The sequence below is a fragment of the Balaenoptera physalus genome (assembly GCF_965194825.1).
Source record: "Balaenoptera physalus genome assembly, chromosome: 2".
Lineage (NCBI taxonomy): Eukaryota > Metazoa > Chordata > Mammalia > Artiodactyla > Balaenopteridae > Balaenoptera > Balaenoptera physalus.
Window position 1 is genome coordinate 179,835,671 of NC_138883.1, and position 19,584 is coordinate 179,855,254.

General features: G+C 35.9%; 1 long non-coding RNA gene across 1 annotated transcript in view; it reads left to right on the top strand.

Moving 5' to 3' along the window:
- The window catches only part of LOC309654648, a 48,799-nt gene extending 32,637 nt beyond the window's left edge, over window positions 1–16,162 (top strand). Inside the window, exon 2 of the long non-coding RNA XR_014260375.1 lies at window positions 1,462–16,162. This is a non-coding gene — a long non-coding RNA (uncharacterized lncRNA). The remainder of the gene's footprint in view (window positions 1–1,461) is intronic.
- Window positions 16,163–19,584: the final 3,422 nt, after the last annotated feature.

Genomic DNA, 19,584 nt, shown 5'->3' on the forward strand with positions numbered 1-19,584 from the left:
TTTTTCATACTTGATATTAATATTAGGTTCTTTTTATGTTTTTGTGCCTATATTGTCCATTTATATTTTTTCACATATGTGTTAAGTCTATTTATTTATTTATTTTTTGGCTGCACTGCACAGCTTGTGGGATCTTAGTTCCCCGACCGGGGATTTAACCTGCGCCCTCTGCAGTGAAAGCACAGAGTCCTAACCACTGGATGCCAGGGAAGTCCCTTAAGTTTATTTAAATATCTTGGTCCATTTGGTTCTAATACTCCCAGGGATCTCTGGTTTGTTATTTTTCTTTTGAGATAATTACACTCCACAAATCTATCATTATTTTAGCTAATGAAGTCATACTCCCCAGGGGTATCTGATAATGGATGATAGGAAAGGGCTCAAAAACCTGCAGGAGCCCACACCCTGGATCTAACATCCTGAGTGCAAGGAGTAGGCAGGGATGAGCCTTAGAGTGGAGAGTTCCAGGAGTCATAAAACAAGTTAATCACCCACTTTTGTCACCAAGCAGCACCTCAGGTCAGGACTCGTGCATGTTGATGCCCAGATCAACAGCCCAGACCAATTGAATCAGAACCCCTGGGGATCTTGAGGTGGGGAAAATAATCCACTTCCGACTTCTGGCACCAGAACGATCAAAGAATAAATGTGTGTTGTTTTACGCCGCCAAGTTTGTGGTCATTTGCTCCAGCAGGAGACTGACACAGCTCAGCTTTCCCTCTTTACTTCAGCCACAAGAAGCACATATCAGTTATTGTAATTAAAAAATAATAAAAAGAAAAAGGGATTATTTCTGATTACTAAAATTATCTTTGTATCCTGTGAGATTTTTTAACATGTGTATGCATTACATGTTCAAAAATAAAATATTTACATTAAAAAATAAGCAGAAGGATGCAGATTTATGTTGTTATCCATGGGCCACGCAGCAGTCTGATATGTACAGGGGGAATGTGGGTGTCATGGGCCAAACAGCCCAGGAACTTTGCCTTTGGCAACTTCATTTTTGTGTTTTATGTTATTGTTTGTTACATTTGTTTGGTTTCCTGGAACCGTGTTCCTGGTGGAAATACAGCGTCTCAGAGGTGTATAATGACCTACCAAGGAGACAGGGTTGTGATTTCAGTATGTTACCCTGCAGCAGTGTTAACCAGCCATATTACCAAGAACTTTAATAATGACAAAAAAAACCAACAACAACAACAACAACCTTAGTGAGCATCAGCTTTCTGTGTGATGAGGGTATTCACAGCTACTCTTCCCTTTACTAGTGTTGGTCCAAAGATGTGGAAATAACCCCAAGTAAATCTGACCCAGTTTCTTCTTTGTTCTATTTTTTATCTTGACAACCCAGCCCCTGAGGACTGGGACATCCCCAGTGCCTTAGACCCGGCCCTTACAGTGTTGCCCCCCCTTCCCAACCCCACCACCACTTCCAGAATGTCCTTTTTGTATTCCCAGAAACACTGTACTGCTTTCCCAGAAAAGGAAGAGACCGAGGACTCTCCATGCCTTCCTTCACTTGGTCCAGACTGTAATGTATGCAGCAAGAATTCCATGATGTTTGCACAAGGTAGTTGGCATTTTCCTAAATTCAAGACTTGTCTTCTTTTACTCCCCATCCCCCAATTTTGTTTCTTTAGTCTTTTTTTTTTTTTGAGAGTGGTTTTTGGGTCAAGAATGGGAATCAATAATATGTAACCTTGCTCTTATGTGTTCATATTCCTTGGTTATCTAAATTTTCTAGTTTTCCTAAAATGACTCTGTGTAGTTTAATTTAAAAATAAGTTTCACCTAAATTTATTTTTAAATGAATGTCATTAAATTTTATCCTAGTGTTTTCCAATCAATCAATTAAATCTTGCAACAAATATTTGAGCTTATAAAATGTTCTGGGATGACATCAGCTAAGTTGCAATTGTCTGTTTAAGTTGAGCTTCTGTTGTTCCTTTTACTATGACAATTATATGAGCCAACCAGAATGTACCTCTGCTCAGGAGAATATAGGCAAAAATGATACATTAATAAGTTTTAATTTTACTCTGAGGCATTCTTTTTGAGTTTCAATCCAAAACTATTATAAACAGGATAAAAACATCAGCATTTAGATTAATAGCAGGATTTGTGTAAAACATTTCCTTAATTATAATCTACTTAAATTTGTGTGTGTGTGTGTGTGTGTGTGCTGTTTAAGCTATTTTTGTTGTTATTGGTTTCCAGAGAGAATCCCTTACTTGTGTTTCTTATATGACAATTTTGTGTTTCTGGGATGCAGAGTTGAAAAATATGGTGGCAGTTATTCTGAAACACTTGTCTTCTTATTTTGCTCTTTTAAATTTTGCACTCAAGCAATAATTCTCTTTTAGAAATATGTCTTCAAAAAAATTTAAATCTCAGTAAATCATGCAGAAGTAGAAGTTGACAAGACTGGAGGAAGTTCAGTGAATCTTGAAGGAAAAGTTTCAAAAGATAAAAGCAAGTAAATACTGCGAGGGTGTTTACTTCCTTTTGAAACTTAGAAAGACCTGAGCCATATAAGTGCTACATGAACCCAAGATGCTGGGTTTTTTCACTTTTCTGCTTTTTGAGAGACTGGAGACAAAGCCCACCTATAACCATAGCAAGAGCTCTCGGAGCCAAGGTGGAGCTTTATCATTTCAAAAAAGACCAATTTTGATTATAAGAGCCTACACATGACTCAGACCAAAAACCTTCATACTCTAGAGACTCAAAAACATCCTAGAACTAGTCCCATTTTGACCAAAATAATAAATAACAACAACAGCAGCAGCAGCAGCAGGAGAAATAAACCATAGTATCAAGGTATGATGCCAATAAGGTGATTCATGTCACATAAATGAAGAAAAGGAAGTAGAAAAAAGGAACTAGTCACTATGTGCAAAAACTGGGCCATCCTGGGAAGTTGAGACAGTCCTATTTGCAATAAAATGTTTAAGAGTTGGTACTATAGCAGTGTAATCTGTGGCTCTATTCCTCAGGAAGTATTTCAAAACTGAGATTATCTCTTAGATCCAGAGGTGGAGAGGAGAAACAGAGGAACAACAGCAATAACGTCAAAAACCCAAAACCAAAAAACGATGGTATAAGTAGAAAACAAATCATAAAATGGTAGATATGCATACAACTATATTAATAATTGCATTTCATGTAAATATACCAAAATATTCTAACTAAAAAGGCAGAGATTGCCAGATATGATCTTTTTTAAAAAAAGGAAACCCAGTTATATGCTGTCTACAAGAGACACACTTTAAATTTGAAGACACGCTAGACTGAAAGTAAAAGGATGGAAAGAAGTATTCCATGAAATAAAAAGCTGGTGTGGGGCTTCCCTGGTGGTGCAGTGGTTGAGAATCCGCCTGCCAATGCAGGGGACACGGGTTCGAGCCCTGGTCTGGGAAGATCCCACATGCCGCGGAGCATCTGGACCCGTGAGCCACAACTACTGAGCCTGCGCGCCTGGAGCCTGTGCTCCGCAACAAGGGAGGCCGCCATAGTGAGAGGCCCGCACACCACGATGAAGAGTGGCACCCGCTCGCTGCAACTGGAGAAAGCCCTCGCACAGAAACGAAGACCCAACACAGCCAAAAATAAATTAAAAAAAAAAAAAAAAAAGCTGGTGTGTCTATGATATCAAAGTAGACTTCAAGAAAAAGAGAATTTTATCATTTTATAATGATAAAAGGGTTGATTAATCAGGAAGGCAAAATTCTAAATGTGTATGCACTTAATTTTGAAATAACACATTTGGAATTTTGTCTTCCTAATTAATCAAAGCAAAAATTGAGAGAACTAAATGGAGAAATAGAGAAACTCACAATTGTAATTGGAGAATTTAACCCCATTCTCAGTGATTGATAGAACAACTAGACTAAAACTCCTTGGAAGTATAGAAGACACCTGAACTATACAATTAATCACTTTTATCTAAATTGATATTTCAGAGCTTGATTCTCAATACATGGAAAGTTTGCTAAAATAGAGCATATGTGCTGGGACATAAAATAAAGTTCAATAAATTCCAAAAGATTGAAATTTTACACAAAATATTCTCTGTCCACAATAGAATTAAATTGGAAATTAATTACAAAAATATATCTAAAATGTCTCCATATATTTGGAAATTAATACACATCTGAATAATATATGGAATGTATAAGTATCCTTTCTTCCTCTGTCTAGCTGTCACAGTTCTTCTTTTATGAGATAAGCACTGTTGCCAATTTCTCATAATTTCTTCTGGAGATAGTCTATGCATTTTCAAACATTTATATATACCCTTCATTATACAAATGCCAGCATACACTATGTTGCAACTTGTTTCCTTCATTTAACAAAGGAAGTCTTTCTATAATTAGTATATTTAAAGATGCCTCATTTGTTACAGTGTATGATTAAACCATATTTTATTTAACCAGTTCTCCATTGATGGTCATTTGTGTTTCCAATGTTTTGCTTCAATCTAGGGGTGGAATTGCTTGCTAAGGTCAAAGGGTAAGTGTATTTCAATACATGATTGAAAATTCCACACTACCTTCTCTAAAGCTGCACCAATTTACCCTCCAACCAAGAACATGTGAGTGTGAAAAAAGAAACAGACTCACAGATATAGAGAACAAACCTAGTGGTTACCAGTGGGGAGAGGGAAGGGGGGAGAGGCAATTCAGGGGTAAGCGATTAATAGACACAAACTAATAAGCTACAAGGATATATTGTATAACACGGGGAATATAACCAACACTTTATAATAACTATAAACGGAGTGTAACCTTTACAAATTATGAATCACTATTTTGTACACCTGTAACATATAATATTGTACAGCAACTATGCTTCAATTTAAAAAAAGAACATGTGAGTATGTAGAGCTCTCTTTTAAAGTATGTATACTCCTGGAAGAGCATCAAAGTAAGAACGTCTTAAAATTCTTCTTTGGAACTAGGTGTTGGAATGGGTGAACATGAACAATCAGTGTGTGAAATAAACTTATATTTAAAAATTCTACCAGCAGACACTACTACCCACTTTCTCTTTGCAGAGTGCCCTCAGAGCAGTTCCCCTGATGTCAGTTAATACAGGGATCTGGGAACACATGGGCCTCTCAGCCCAAGATCCTCATCTCTAGACATGGTACAAACCCTGCTTCTGCCATTGAATTTGAGAATAAACTCTGCATTTCTGCCTGAAAGCCCAGGATAGTTTATCCCTTGGCAATGCAACCAGGTGTGCACATCTTTTTAACAAATGTTCCTATTTAGCTTGTGAAGAAAATCTTAAATTCAACTCAGCCTTTGTCACTGATGAGATGAAAAGTCTAGAGCAATATGCCAGAATCTTGCTCCTGTTCCTGGAATACCACACTCCTACCTAGAGAAATATCCTGTCAACAAAGTGAACCATTACAACTCCTTGGTATATAAAATAGTGCTCAGTTTGATCCAAAGGAGATGTTGTGGACCATCTTTTACTACTGAAATCAAAACTATTGTAATCAATAGTTAGTGGTTATTGGAAGGTACATTAGGCTACCTCAAGATTATTAGAGGCTTGAAATATGTTCAAAAACAAAATACATATGTTTTTAAAATTAATTAATTAATTTTATTTTTGGCTGCGTAGGGTCTTTGTTGCTGTGCGCGGGCTTTCTCTAGTTGTGGCGAGCGGGGTCTACACTTCGTTGTGGTGCGCGAGCTTCTCATTGCAGTGGCTTCTCTTGTTGCGGAGCACGGGCTCTAGGCTAGTGGGCTTCAGTAGTTGTGGCGCACGGGCTCTAGAGCGCAGGCTCAGTAGTTGTGGCACACGGAATTAGTTACTCCGCGGCATGTGGGATCTCCCCGGACCAGGGCTCAAACCTGTGTTCCCTGCATTGGCAGGCGGATTCTTAACCACTCTGCCACCAGGGAAGTCCAGTAAATATGTTTTTGAAAAATAAGAAACTGACATTTCTTGCCAGTTAAACCTTTGATATTAGTGATTTCCTATGTTTTATCCCTCTGATTTATAGCCAGCTGGTCAGACTCACAGGCGATAACCTTGGGCTTAAGACTGGCGTCTGAAGTGTGTGTGTGAGATGGGGGAGGGGCAGTCTTGTGGGACTGAGCCCTTAACCTGTGGGGTCTGATGCTGTCTCCAAGTAGATAGAGTCAGAATGGAATTATTTGTAGGACACCCAGCTGGTATTGCAGAGTTCCTTGGTGTGAGAAAACCACCCACACAGCTGGTGGTCACAGAAGTGTTCAGTGTGAGTAGAGCTAGGAGGAGACACAGAGGAGTTTTCTCTATACAAGGTGCTAGGAAAAGATTGATAGAGTACATCTAAAAAGAAAAGTAGGAGGATAAAACCTTAGAAGAAATTAGTAAACTAGAAAGAAAACATACACATACAAACATACACAGAAACAAGAAAAGCAAAAATTAGGGTCTTTTGGCAGATTTTTTTTTTTTGAAGTAACAAAACATTGGAAACAATTTCAATACCTATAAATAAGAGAATAGGTAAATAAAATGAGACCTATTAGTAGAGTGGAATAGAATGATGTCATTTAATGAATGAATGGGAGCATGAGTAAATCTGAAGAGCAAAGTTGAAGAACAAAATCAAGTTGCAAAATGACATGTGCATAAAGTCCCAAGTACATCAAACAAAAATGTCTATTTTATGACTATACAAAAACTTCCTAAGAACCAAAAGTCTGGATAGAAAGATACTTACCAACTTGAAGAGAGTGGCTAGTTCTGTGGAGGGAAGAAGGGAGAGAGGATGAGATCAGGAAAAGAAAAAAAGGGGCTTTAAACATACCTATTTTTAAAAAAAATATCTGAAAACAACAAGGCAAACATTAACATTTGTTAAATCTGGATCTTAAATGCATAGATATTTCACCCTCTATTTTCTGTCTGAAGTATTTTGTAATTAAGAAAAATATTTTATGAAAGAAAAACTTGTGTTTTGACCAGGAGCTTATGTGAAATTATGTTTATTTTATTAACTTGTTTATCATACACTGTCTTCTTAAATATTGCAAGATTAAAATTTAGCTGGCTTCCATCCACAACATGTGATAAATGAGTTTGCTGGGGTTTGACACTCTGTTCTTTATCTGTCTCTGGCTTGTCCACCCTTCCTTGGGAGCGCAGTGTTGTGGAAAGACATTAGCTAGATCAACAATAACAAGGAAAAACACTCTGCTTCCTATGTGGAGGAAGGATGGCATCCTCAGATAATAAAGGTTTCATTCTATCAACAGCTCAGGTTAAATATATTAATTATGGGCTCTATCAACAAATTTCCTGTTTCAGAAAGATGCATCTGTCCTATACACAGAAAAGCAAGCCATCCTTCAAACATGAAAGCTACACAGGACGCACTGTGCTGGATAGGGCTACCCCCTTCTGCAGCTAAGCGGCAGAACCCTGCCATGTGGTTCTCATCAAAGTCCTCAAAAGTGCGTTTCACATCATAATCTAAAGAGACGACCCTAGATTAAATGCAGGCCCAACACATATACATTTCAGGGTTTGGTTGAGGTATTTCGATTGTATAACATATGTAGTCATTTCTGGTACATAAATTGGATTGTTACAGGCCCTTACAGAATCCATAAAGAATCCTCCTACTTTTTATATTCTTTCTGACAATACTTTGTGTAAATCATTGACATTTATCCGTTGAATTTTGTTAATTGGCTGGTATGGCTTCTGGGTCCTTGTCGGATGACTTTGGGCTATTAGTGTTGAGCAAGGAGAGAGGAAAGGAACACATGAGCCCCATAGGGATGGTGCGAGTGCTGGTAGGGTGGATGAGGGGAATGGGGAAACCAACAGGGAAAGGGCAGAGAATCCACCCCAAAGCTAGGATAGCCCCTCCTTACCTGCTCCTGAGACGACCCCCTGCTATGTGTCACCAGCCAAAGCGACCCAAACCTCTCAGCCCCCAGAAGTAGACAGAATAATGGTCCCCCAAAGATGTCCGCATTCTAACTCCCAGAATGAGTGAGCATGCCCCTTACATGGCAAAAGGGATTTTGCAGAATTGACTTAGGTAAGGGTCTTGGGATAGGGAGATTATCCTGTGATCTGAGTGGGCCCAGTGTAATCACAAGGGTCCTTATAAGAGAGGGGTAGGAGGATCAGGCTCACTGAAGGAAACGTGGTGATGAAAGTAGAGATCAGAGAAAGATTCAGAGAAGAGAGACAGACGGATGGAAGACACTGGCTCTGAAGAGGGAGGAGGGGCCCTGAGCCAAGGAATGCAGGTGCCTCAAGAATCCAGAAAAAAGCAAGGACATGGATTCTCCCCTGGAGCCTCCAGAAGGGACACAGCCCCACTGACACTGATTTTAGGCCTTCTGACCTCTTGTACCGTCAGACAATGAATCTGCTGTTTTAAGCCACTAAATTTGTGACAGTTGGTTATGGCAACAGTAGGAAACTAATACCTCTCTCCACCCCAGTGAAAAGTGACTGACTTATAACTCCGTTCCTTCGAATCTTGATGACCTTTCCAGTTTTCAAAGTTTGTGTTTTATGACTACCGACTAGGTTACTACGAGGAAACCTTGCTGTTGTATTTTAATAGGCTGAGAGTACTTTCCTCTAAACAAATTATGAGTCTAATGTGAAAGACTTTCAGAGCTAAAAGCACTAGGGCCACAGAAGTGGGGTAGCATTCCACTTACATTTCAGCAGACAAGAAAGATGGGAGCCCACACCCACAAGACAAGGTAGCCACCTGCATGCACACCCTCCTTGTCTTTCTTACACAACCTTGGGAATATATTTTCAGTTCCAGGAAAACAAAATTTCTCAACTAACTGAAACGCTGAAACAAAAATCTCTCCTCATAAATATAAGCATATTTCTAAGAACCACATATACCTGAGAAAATATGAAACAGAACTGACACTTGAGGAAACATAATTTGCAAAGGAGACCAGAGGAAAATAATCTTAAGTATCCTCAGAGAAATGAGAGGTTATCACAATAAGAAAAAAAATGGTGTGAAAAAAGTGATCAGAGTAGTTGGAAAATAGAAACAATTATCATTCCCCAACTTGACAAACAAATCTCAGTACATGAGTTGAATTACATAATGGAAATAAGTGAAGATTAAATTGGCAACCTGGAAATGCAAGCTGAGGTATTCTTCTGGAATAGAGTGCAAAATAAAGAGTAATGAATTGTGAGAAAAAGAGGCAAGGAAAACAGATACAGGAGTCCACGGAAAGTCTAGCAGGACTTGTGGGGGAAAGTCATACCAGATACATCTAACTGAGATTTTTGATAAGGATAGAGCTATTTAGGTTCCAAAGAAGAAATAAAGGAAGGAAGAAAGGGGGAGAGCGAGAGAGGTAAGGAGGAATGAAAGAAGGAAGAAATGGAGAGAGGGAAGGAAGGAAGGAAAGAAGGGAGGGAGGGAGCGAGGGAGGAGGGAGGGAGAGAGAGAGGGAAGAAGAGCAAAGTGCAAAATAGGCTACCTACAAATATTTTAAGTAGGCTAGCATATGACTTCACATCTGCAAGCTATCCATAGAGGAATATATTATCTCCATAGCAAAATAATTTTAAACTTAGGATTCAAATACAGAACCAAACCATCATATAATTTTGAAGGCACAAAAAATATTTTCAAATTACAGAGATTCTGTAGAAAGTTTACTTCTCACGGAACCCATTCCTAAAGAATTACTAGATGATGTACTTCACTAAATAACAGCAACAGGGACTTCCTTGGTGGTCCAGTGGAAAAGAATCCTCCTTACAATTCGAGGGACATGGATTCGATTGCTGGTCAGGGAACTAAGATCCCACATGCCGTGGGGCAACTTAGCCCATGCACCACAACTACTGAGCTTGCGTGTCTCTACTAGAGAGGCTGTGTGCCACAAACTACAGAGCCCACGCGCCCCGGAACCTGCTCGCTGCAACAAAGATCCTGCACGTCGCAACTAAGACCTGACACAGCCAAAAATAAATAAATAATAAGTAATCTTAAAAAAAATAACAACAAAGTTGGAAAAAAGCCATCATGGAATTCAAGAAATAATGGAAAGTAGTGAAACCAGTAAGATCATGACATTTTACTTCTATATGGCTTTGAAGCATAATATGACTTAAGAAACCATTACTCTAAAAGTAGAGGAATCATGGTTTTAAAATAATAAAAATCTGCAAATACCGATGCCACATGCTTTTCAGAAAGTCAATGCAATTAGTAGACAAAAGGAGGGATTGAAAGTGCCAAACCACTGACTGTTCAGCTTCTGAGAGAGGCAGGTAAAAAAGATGGATTGTCAATGTTGATAGAAAAAACACAAAGTTACCAATTTGGAGAATAATAATAAGATGTATAACTTTCAAACCACAAAAATATTGAAAAAGGAAGGATAGAAGGGATGAAGGGATGGGGGAGAAGGAGGAAAGGAAACAGGAAAAGAAACAAGAACACTTAATAGGTTAAAATAAAAGTAAAATAAATGGGAAACGTACACCAAGGTAAGAAGTATAATACTAAATATTTCAATTAATGCAGTAAAAATAAATGGGTTAAATCCAGTGTGTGTGTGTGTGAGTGTGTGTGTGTGTGTGTGGTCAGGAGACAGAGATTCTTAGACTGACCTAAAAACAAAAACAGAAATGAAATTTAGCTGTACACTGTTTACAGAATACACACATAAATCAAAATGACACAAAAATGGAAAATAATGGGGTAGAAACAGATAAACCAAGTAAATGGTAGCACTTTGGCAGTATTAATGTCAGCCAAAACATAATCAAAGCAGAAAACATATTTTGTTTAAAAGATACAAATAAGAGAAGTGCCTTCTGTGGAATAGGGAGAGACAGAGAGAGGAATATAAGGGTGGTTTGACATACAAAATTTGATCAATATAATACAGCACATTTACAGAATGCAGGACAAAACGAACATGATTATCTCAACTGATGCAGAAAAGGTATTTGACAAAATTCAACACCCTTTCATGATTAAAACAAACACAACACTCAACAAAGTAGGAATAGAAGGAAATTATCTCAACATAACAAAAGCCATATGTGAAAAACTCAGAGTGAACATCACACTCAATAAAAGCTTTTCCTCTAAAATCAGGAACAAGGCAAGAATGCCCATTTTCACCATTTCTGTTCTACATAGTTGTAAGCTCTAGCCAGAGAAATTAAGCAAAAATAAATAAATAAAAGATATCCAAATTGGAAAAGAAGAAGTAAAATTATATCTGTTTACTTATGATATGATCTATGTAGAAAACCCTAAAGATTACACACACACACACACACACACACACACACACACACGCTGTTAGAACTAATCAATGAATTCAGCAAGCAACAGGATATAAAATCAATACAAAAAAAGCAGTTGCATTTCCATACACTAGCAGTGAATAATCTGAAAAAGAAATTATAAAAACAATTCCATTTACAACAGCATCAAAAAGAATAAAATACTTAGAAATTAAGTTAACCAAGAAGGTAAAAGACTTGTACAATGAAAACTACAAAACGTTGCTGAAAAATATTAAAGATATAAATAAATGGAAACACATTCCATATATACTGATTGGAAAACTTAATATTGTTGAGATGTCAATACTACTCAATGCAATCTACAGATTCAATGCGATCCTTATCAAAATCCCAACATCATTATTTGCAGAAATAGAAAAACTCATTCTAAAATTTCTATGGAATCTCAAGTGAACTTACATAGCCAAAACAACTTTTTTTTTTTTTTTTCAAAACAACTTTTTATAAGAAGAACAAAGCTTTGGAACTAACAATTCCTGATTTCAAAACTTACTACAAAGTTACAGTAATCAAAACAGTGTGGTACTGGCACAAAGACAGACATACAGACCAATGGAATAGAATAGATAGAAATAAACCCTTGTATATATGATCAAATTATTTTTGACATGGCTGCCAAGACCATTCAATGGGGAAAGGATAGTGTTATCAATAAATGGTGCTGGGAAAACTGGATATCCACATGCAAAAGAATGAAGATGGATCCTTACCTAACATCATACACAAAAATAAACTCAAAATGGAGCAAAGGCATAAATGTAAGACCTAATACTATAAAACTCTTAGAAACAAGCATAGGGCAAAATCTTCACAAATTGGATTTGGCAATGATTTCTTGGATATGACATCAAAGGCATGGAAAACAGAATAAAAATTTTAATTGGATTTCATGAAAAATAAAAAATTTTGTACATCAAAAGACAATATCAACAGAGTACAAAGGTACCGTACGGAAAGGGAGAAAGTATTTGCAAATCATATATCTGATAAGGTATTAATACCCAAAATATAGAGTACAACAACATAAAATTTAACAACATGAAAACAAACAACCTTGTTCAAAAATAGGCAAGGGGAAACTGGAACACTTATGCATTGCTAGTGGGAATGTAAAGTGGTACAGCTACTGTGGAAAACAACATGGCAATTCTTCAAAAAAATTAAAAATAATATTGCCACATTTTCAGCAATTTCAGTTCTTGGCATATACCCAAAATAGTTGAAAGCATGGTCTTGAAGAGATATTTGTACACCCATGTCAATAGCAGCATTATTCACAACAACTAAAACTTGGAAGCAACACAAGCGTCCATCAGTGAATGAATGAGTAAGTATAATGTGGTATAACCATACAATGGAATATTATTCAGCCTTATAAAGGAAGGAAATTCTGCAATATTCTTCAGTATGGATGAACCTCAAGGACATTATGCTAAGTGAAATATCTAGTCACAAAAAGACAAATATGGTATGATTCCACTTACATGAAATACTTAAGATAGGCAAAATCATAGAGACAGAAGTTGAAATGATGGTTGCCAGGAACTGGGGGGAAATAAATGGGGAGTTACTGTTTACTGGGTGTAGGATTTCAGTTTTACAAGATGAAAAGAGTTATGGAGATGGACAGTGGTGATAGTTGCACAACATTATGAATATATATATAGTATCACTGAGCTGTACATTTTACAATGATTAAGATGGTAAATTTTATGTGTATATTGCCACAATGAAAAAAATTAGAAAAAATGATGCTCAACTTCCTTTATAATTAATCAAATAAAAATTAAAACAACAAAAAAGGTAGAGATCAAAAACACTAACAGAAGTGAATAATGTCTTTGATGTGTTAATTAGTAGACTGGATATATCTGAGAGAAGAATCACTGAGCTTGAGGATATGTCAATAGAAACTTCCAAAAGCAAAGAGAAAAAAAGAATGAAAAAAAAATGGAACAGAACATCCAAACACTGTGGAACAAATACAAAAGGTATAACATACACATAACAAATATTAGAAGAAGAAGAGAGATAGAAAAAGTACACAAAAAATATTTGAAACAGTAGTGACTGAGAATTTTTCCCAAATTAAAGTCAGACACCGAACAACAGACCAGGAAGCTGGGAACACCAAGCAGAATAAATGCAAAAACAAAAACAAAGCAAACAAACAAAAACCCAAAACCCTACACTTAGGCATATCATTTTCAAAAGGCAGAAAATCAAAGATAAAGAAAAAATAGTGAAAGAAACCTTCAGGAAAAAATCTTACCTATAAAGGAACAAAGATATGAATTATATCAAATTTTTCCGCAGAAACCATGCAAGCAAGAAGAGAGTGGAGTGAAATATTTAGAATGCTGAGAGAAAAAAGAAGCCAACAACCCAGAATTCTGTATCCTGCAAAATTATCCTTCAAAAGTGAGGGAGAAAGACTTTCTCAGACAAACAAAAATTGAGGGAATTTATTGCCAGTAGACCTGCAAGAAATGTTAAAAGAAGTTCTTTAGAGAGAAGGAAAATGATATAGGTCAAAAACTCAGATTTTCGTAAAGGAAGAGCATTGGAGAATGAGTAAGTGAAGGTTAAATAAAAGCTTTTATTTTTCTTACTCTTATTTGTTCTAACAGATAACAGTTTGTTCAAAATAATAATGGCAACAATGTATTTTTGTGTTTGTTTATGTATGCTTATGTATAAGTGAAGTGAATCACAGCAGTGATAAAAGGGATGAGAGGAAAGAATTAGGAATATTTTGGTTTTATAAGGCACTTGTATTACCCATGAAGCAGTATAAGGGTATTCAAAAGTGGACTTGGATTAGTTGTAAATGCATATTGCAACCACTAGAAAAAGTTTAAAAAGAAGTATAATTGCTATGCTAAGAAAGGAGAGAAAATGGAATCGTATAAAATGCTTGATTAAACCCACAAAAGGCAGTTAAAGAGTGGGAGACAAAAATAAGAACAAAGAACGAGGGCAACAAACAGAAAACAGTAACAAATATGGTAGATGTTAATCAAACTATATCAATAATCACTTTGAAGGTCAATGGTCTAAATGTACCAATTGACATTTAGATTACACAGATTACCAGTGGATCAAAAACAAGACCAAACTATATGTTGACAACAAATAACCCTCTTTAAATACAAACACACATATAGATTAAAAGTAAAGGGATGGAGAGAGATATACCACGCTAACACTAATCAAAAGAAAGCAGGAGTAGCTATATTAATTTCAGACAGAGCAAACTGCACAGCAAGGAGTTTCTCAAGGATAAATGGGGTCATTAGATAAAGGGATCAGTTCTCTAAGATGATATAATAATCCTTAATGTGTTCACATCTAACAACACAGCATCAGAATGCATAAGGCAAAAACTGATCTGCAAGGAGAAATAGATGAATCCACTATTATAGTGAGAGATTTCAACATCCCTGTGTCATAAATAGACAGATCCAGTAGGCAGAAAATCAATAAGGCATAGTTGAACTCAACAGCACCATCCATCAACTCGGTGTAACTGGCATCTATAGACAAATTTATCCAACAACAGCAGAACACACGTTCTTCTCAAGCTCACATGGAACTTCCACTAAGATGGAACACTTTCTAGGCTATAAAACACACAATAACATATTTGAAAGAATAGAAATCATACACGCTTTCAGATGACATTGGAATTAAACTACAAATTAATAACAAAAAATAGCTGGAAAAATAGCTAGTGTGGGATGCTGGTAGCTGGGGGGAGCCGTGCATATGTAGGGCAGGGATATATGGGAACTCTGCTTTTTGCTCAGTTTTGCTGTGAACCTAAAACTGCTATAAAAAATAAAGTCGATATTTTTAAGTAGAGGGAAGAATTAATACAGAAGCAAAAATTAAATAGAAACATTACCAATAAAAATGTAGACATATTATCAATAAAACGAACATCTTAAAAGTAGCAAGTGTGATCAAGAACATTAGCTGAAGACTTCTGAACCTTCTAAAAATGACTAACATTATAAACATATATTTATATCAAGCATGTCTGCTATTACTCAGTCCAGAAACAGTGCCATTTAAGCAAAGTAAGCAGAGAAAGAGAGGTAGTGCCAGACTCTGATGAAGAATACAATGACAGAATTGTCTTATAATTTGAAACATTTGGAGAAAAATAGCCTATGAGAATTAAATGTATTCAATATACTGGAGTCAAAATCATCGAACAATTTAGTTTTAAAAGTTTGGTGGAAAATGAAGTGCAATTTTAAATCCTTTATTTTAACTGAGTGTTTCCAGAAAACAGTTCTCTCTCCTCACAAAAAGAAGCCTAATATAATCTCATCTTTAAGCTCTAAACTGATTTTAAATCAAAAACATAAAAGTAAATAATTTTAAAGCCTTAAATTAACTCAGCTTCACAAACTATTTGTGGCATCCTCATTTTATCTATAATGCCTCTATTCAATTCTCCAAACTTCTCTTTAAAATGATGAAGGCATACCACAGAAGGAAGCAGTCCTCTTCCAAACTGCGAGACCAACTATGCTTCCATTTTCTCCGCCTCCGGCGAAATCAACCCTTGTGGGTGCTGAGCTGTAATTTGGTCCTGAGCACTGTTGTGAAGTCTGTCTGTTGACTTCAGTATAAATAGGCCATTTCAGAACAGAAAGGCTCAGATCTAATAAAAAAAAGGTGATCTGTGGCTGAACTTTGCCAAAAAAGAAAAGAAACAAGAGACAGTGACAGACAGAAAGAGAGAGAAAGGAGGAAGATGGCAAAAAAAACAAAAACAAACAAAAAACAAACAACAGCAACCCCCCCCCAAAAAAAAAAAACCCACAGGCTGTAAAAATTCTCAAAAAATTGGACAGTGTCAAGGCTTTGACGGTGACCTTCACTGCAGAAATTCTCAGATAACTGAAGAGCTGCTGCCCCCTCATGGAGAACTGAAAGATCTCATTTAGAAGCCTTGATTCTGCAATCACACATTTACATCCTGCCTTCTTCTCTTTTATTGGACTATTAAAAAAAAAAAAAGGCACAAACATTTTCTATAGAAAATGCCCACTCTTCTTGATACATAATTTTCCTTTAAAAATAATTAATTTAATTTTTGATGACCCTGGTATTATATAGCACAGTCATATGAAAGCAATAAAATATAGAATTTCACTTTACATTTTTACTTGGATTTAGATGTCAAACTCTTTGCCCCACACGTGACTGTGGAGAGAAACAGTCTGATGTGACAGGTTACAATTCTTCCCTGAACACACAGTTTACAAATCTAACAGTGAAATTTCAAAGTTTAGAGAGCAGCACAATTGAAGGTTGTCTTCTTGTCCCATGTCCACCTTCCCTGCAACATCCTGATCGAAAAATCAAAAATCTTTCCTTCTTATCTTTTGTATTGTTGCCTTACCAATTTCAGGTCTTATCTCAAGCCATGCGATCCTAGCAATAGAAATGGGCAAGCTCAAGACCTAAAGTACAATAATAAATTCACTTCCAAGGAACTTTCATATCTTAGTAGCAGAGCAAAGCAACATGCCTTTTTCTGCAGGGGAGGATAATATGCTATAGTGTGCATTTTGATCAAGGGAAAAAATGACCTCAAAGTCTAATTTTTAAATTGTCTGTCTTGTTCTACTATAATAGAATATAAATTCCAGGAAAGTAGGGAACTTGTCTGTCTTGTTCTAGGTTGTAGGCAATTTGAAATACTTCTGTGTGAATTAGAAAATTAACACTGGTTTACACAATGACAACCATCAATTTTTCCACTAGCACTTGTACCTTGGTTGCATTTCTAAGTTTTTCAAAACATTTGATGCCATGTGGATAGAAATTTCTCCATCCATCCACAAAATAAGATTGGTTTTCTTTTAAATTTAAATTCAAAGAGGATAAAGTTTTAGAAACTACTGAATTTACTTCAGTCTCTATTTTCAAATACTAACCTAATACTTATCCTTTATAAGACTCATTCTTGAAAAAAAGAAAAGCTCTTTTTATCCAGTTTTACTGGAAATATGTTACATATTGTAAGACATTTAAAATATATATCATGATGATTTGATATAAATATACATTGTGAAAGGATTCCTCCCATCTAGTTAATTGACGAATCTAACATGTAATTTATACAAATGATATTTATCACTGGAGCTTGAAATGGGATTTCCAATAGTTGCATCTTAATCACTTAGAAACTAAGTGAATTTTGGTATTTCCATATCCTCTTTGAATGCTTCAATAAGGAACTCTTCTCCATCAAATTTGTGTAAAAAGTAAGGCTTTTCTAACTTTGTTCACCTACTTTTGACCCCACTCCAGCGCTGTACTCTTTTGAGCTTGCGCTTAGACATTAACATAGTTTTAAAACAAATCTGAATTCCTGTATTGTGCACATTCTTCAAATTTTTCCAAAGTTGGAAGAGAAAATCTAAAGGAAAAAGTCTATTTTTGATTTTATCTCCAAGTATAGAAATTGAAGAAATCTCCAAAAATAAATTTTATACACACACACACAGTAGGACTTCAATGGGTGTTCGTCATATTATTCTTTATAACATATATACATTACCCATATTCTCTTATAAACATGAAAAAATTAGTGAAATAAAAACAAAAGAGTACATAGTTGCAATATTATTAGATTAAGCAAAATTCAAGGTCCAAATGAATTACACAAGACAAAGGGGGCGTTTATGTAATGATAAAAGATACAAGCATAAAGAATATGTACATTCTGTTTCCTTATGGACTAAATAACATAAAGCTAAAACATGTAGCTCTACAGGAACTTGATAAAATCATCTATCATGATAATATCCTTTAACTCTTTCAGAATTTGACAGCTCAAATATACAAAATAACAATGTTATAGAAGATGTGAAAGATACATATTTTACTTAGTAGATATATCTGTATAAAACTTTGTTCTCTATAAATGATGGGTATTAAATTTCTAATATCCATGAAGCATTTTAAAAAATGAATCAAAATTCCAACTCTATTATTTATTAGCTGTGTGACCTTGGAAAAGTTACTTAATTTTTCTGAGTTTCTATTTCCTTCTCTATAAAATAAAAACTGTCACACCTGCTCACTGGATTGTTGTGACAATTTAATAATTTTTTTCTACCACTCTTAGAGATATTGTTAACACATGTGTCTTTACATAGTGTATTCCATGCAGTACAGTGTGGTGAATGCATTTGAAGTTTAATGATTAATGAGTGAAAGCCAAACACAGGAACTGGCCCCTAGGAGATGGTAAATAATAGCGTTTGTTTTTTCTTTCTGTAATGGTCTCTCTTCTTGGTGCCATCTTCCGCAACTTGCGTACTAGTCCTTTTCATTCACATCACAGGTCTCCTCTACTTGGGAAATTTAAAGGCTCTGAACTCAGCAACCCCACACACTGCAACAGTGTGCCAGGTAAACTGCTCTTGCCCTTGGTTGCCCTGGGCTATACGACTGCAAATCTAAAATAAGTAATGATAAAATATGAACAAACCAAACAGTAATAAAAATAAAATTCTTGGCCACCAAGAAAACCTTAAAGAATCCCCAAAAGTACAGAGATTTTATGTTCCACATTCTCTAACCGTAACTGAATTGTAAACTAGAAGTTTACAAGAAGAAAAAATAACCTAAAGAGAAAAAAACAGTGTCCTTACAGTATGAAATTAAGACACTCTGAATAGTTTCCTACTCAAACATATAATTAAAATACATTACAAATAAAAGAATACTTGATATCAAAATATCTGGAACATAGCTAAACTATATACAGTGGAGAATATTTAAATGTTTCTATTACTAAAAAAGACTGACAATAAATAAGTGTGCAACTAAAGAACACTTTATAAAATTATAATCAATCAAAAGAAAGCCAGAGAATTAAGAATCAAGGATGATGACCCTGCCCCCCACACTCCTTGGGGGTCTGGGTCATCATCCTTGATGATGCCCAGCCCTTCTGGGCATCACACATATTTTCCATAGCCCACACAAATGTTTCATAGCAGCTTTACTTGTAATAGCCCCGAATTGGACAATTAAAATGCCCTATAATAGGTGAATGAGTAAATGAACCGTGTACAGCCATATTATTAATTACTACTTAGCAATAAAAATAAAAGAACTGTTGATACATGCAACAACTTGGATGCATCTGAAGGGCATTGTGCTGAGTGAGAAAAAGCTAATCTTAAAAGGTCACATACTGTA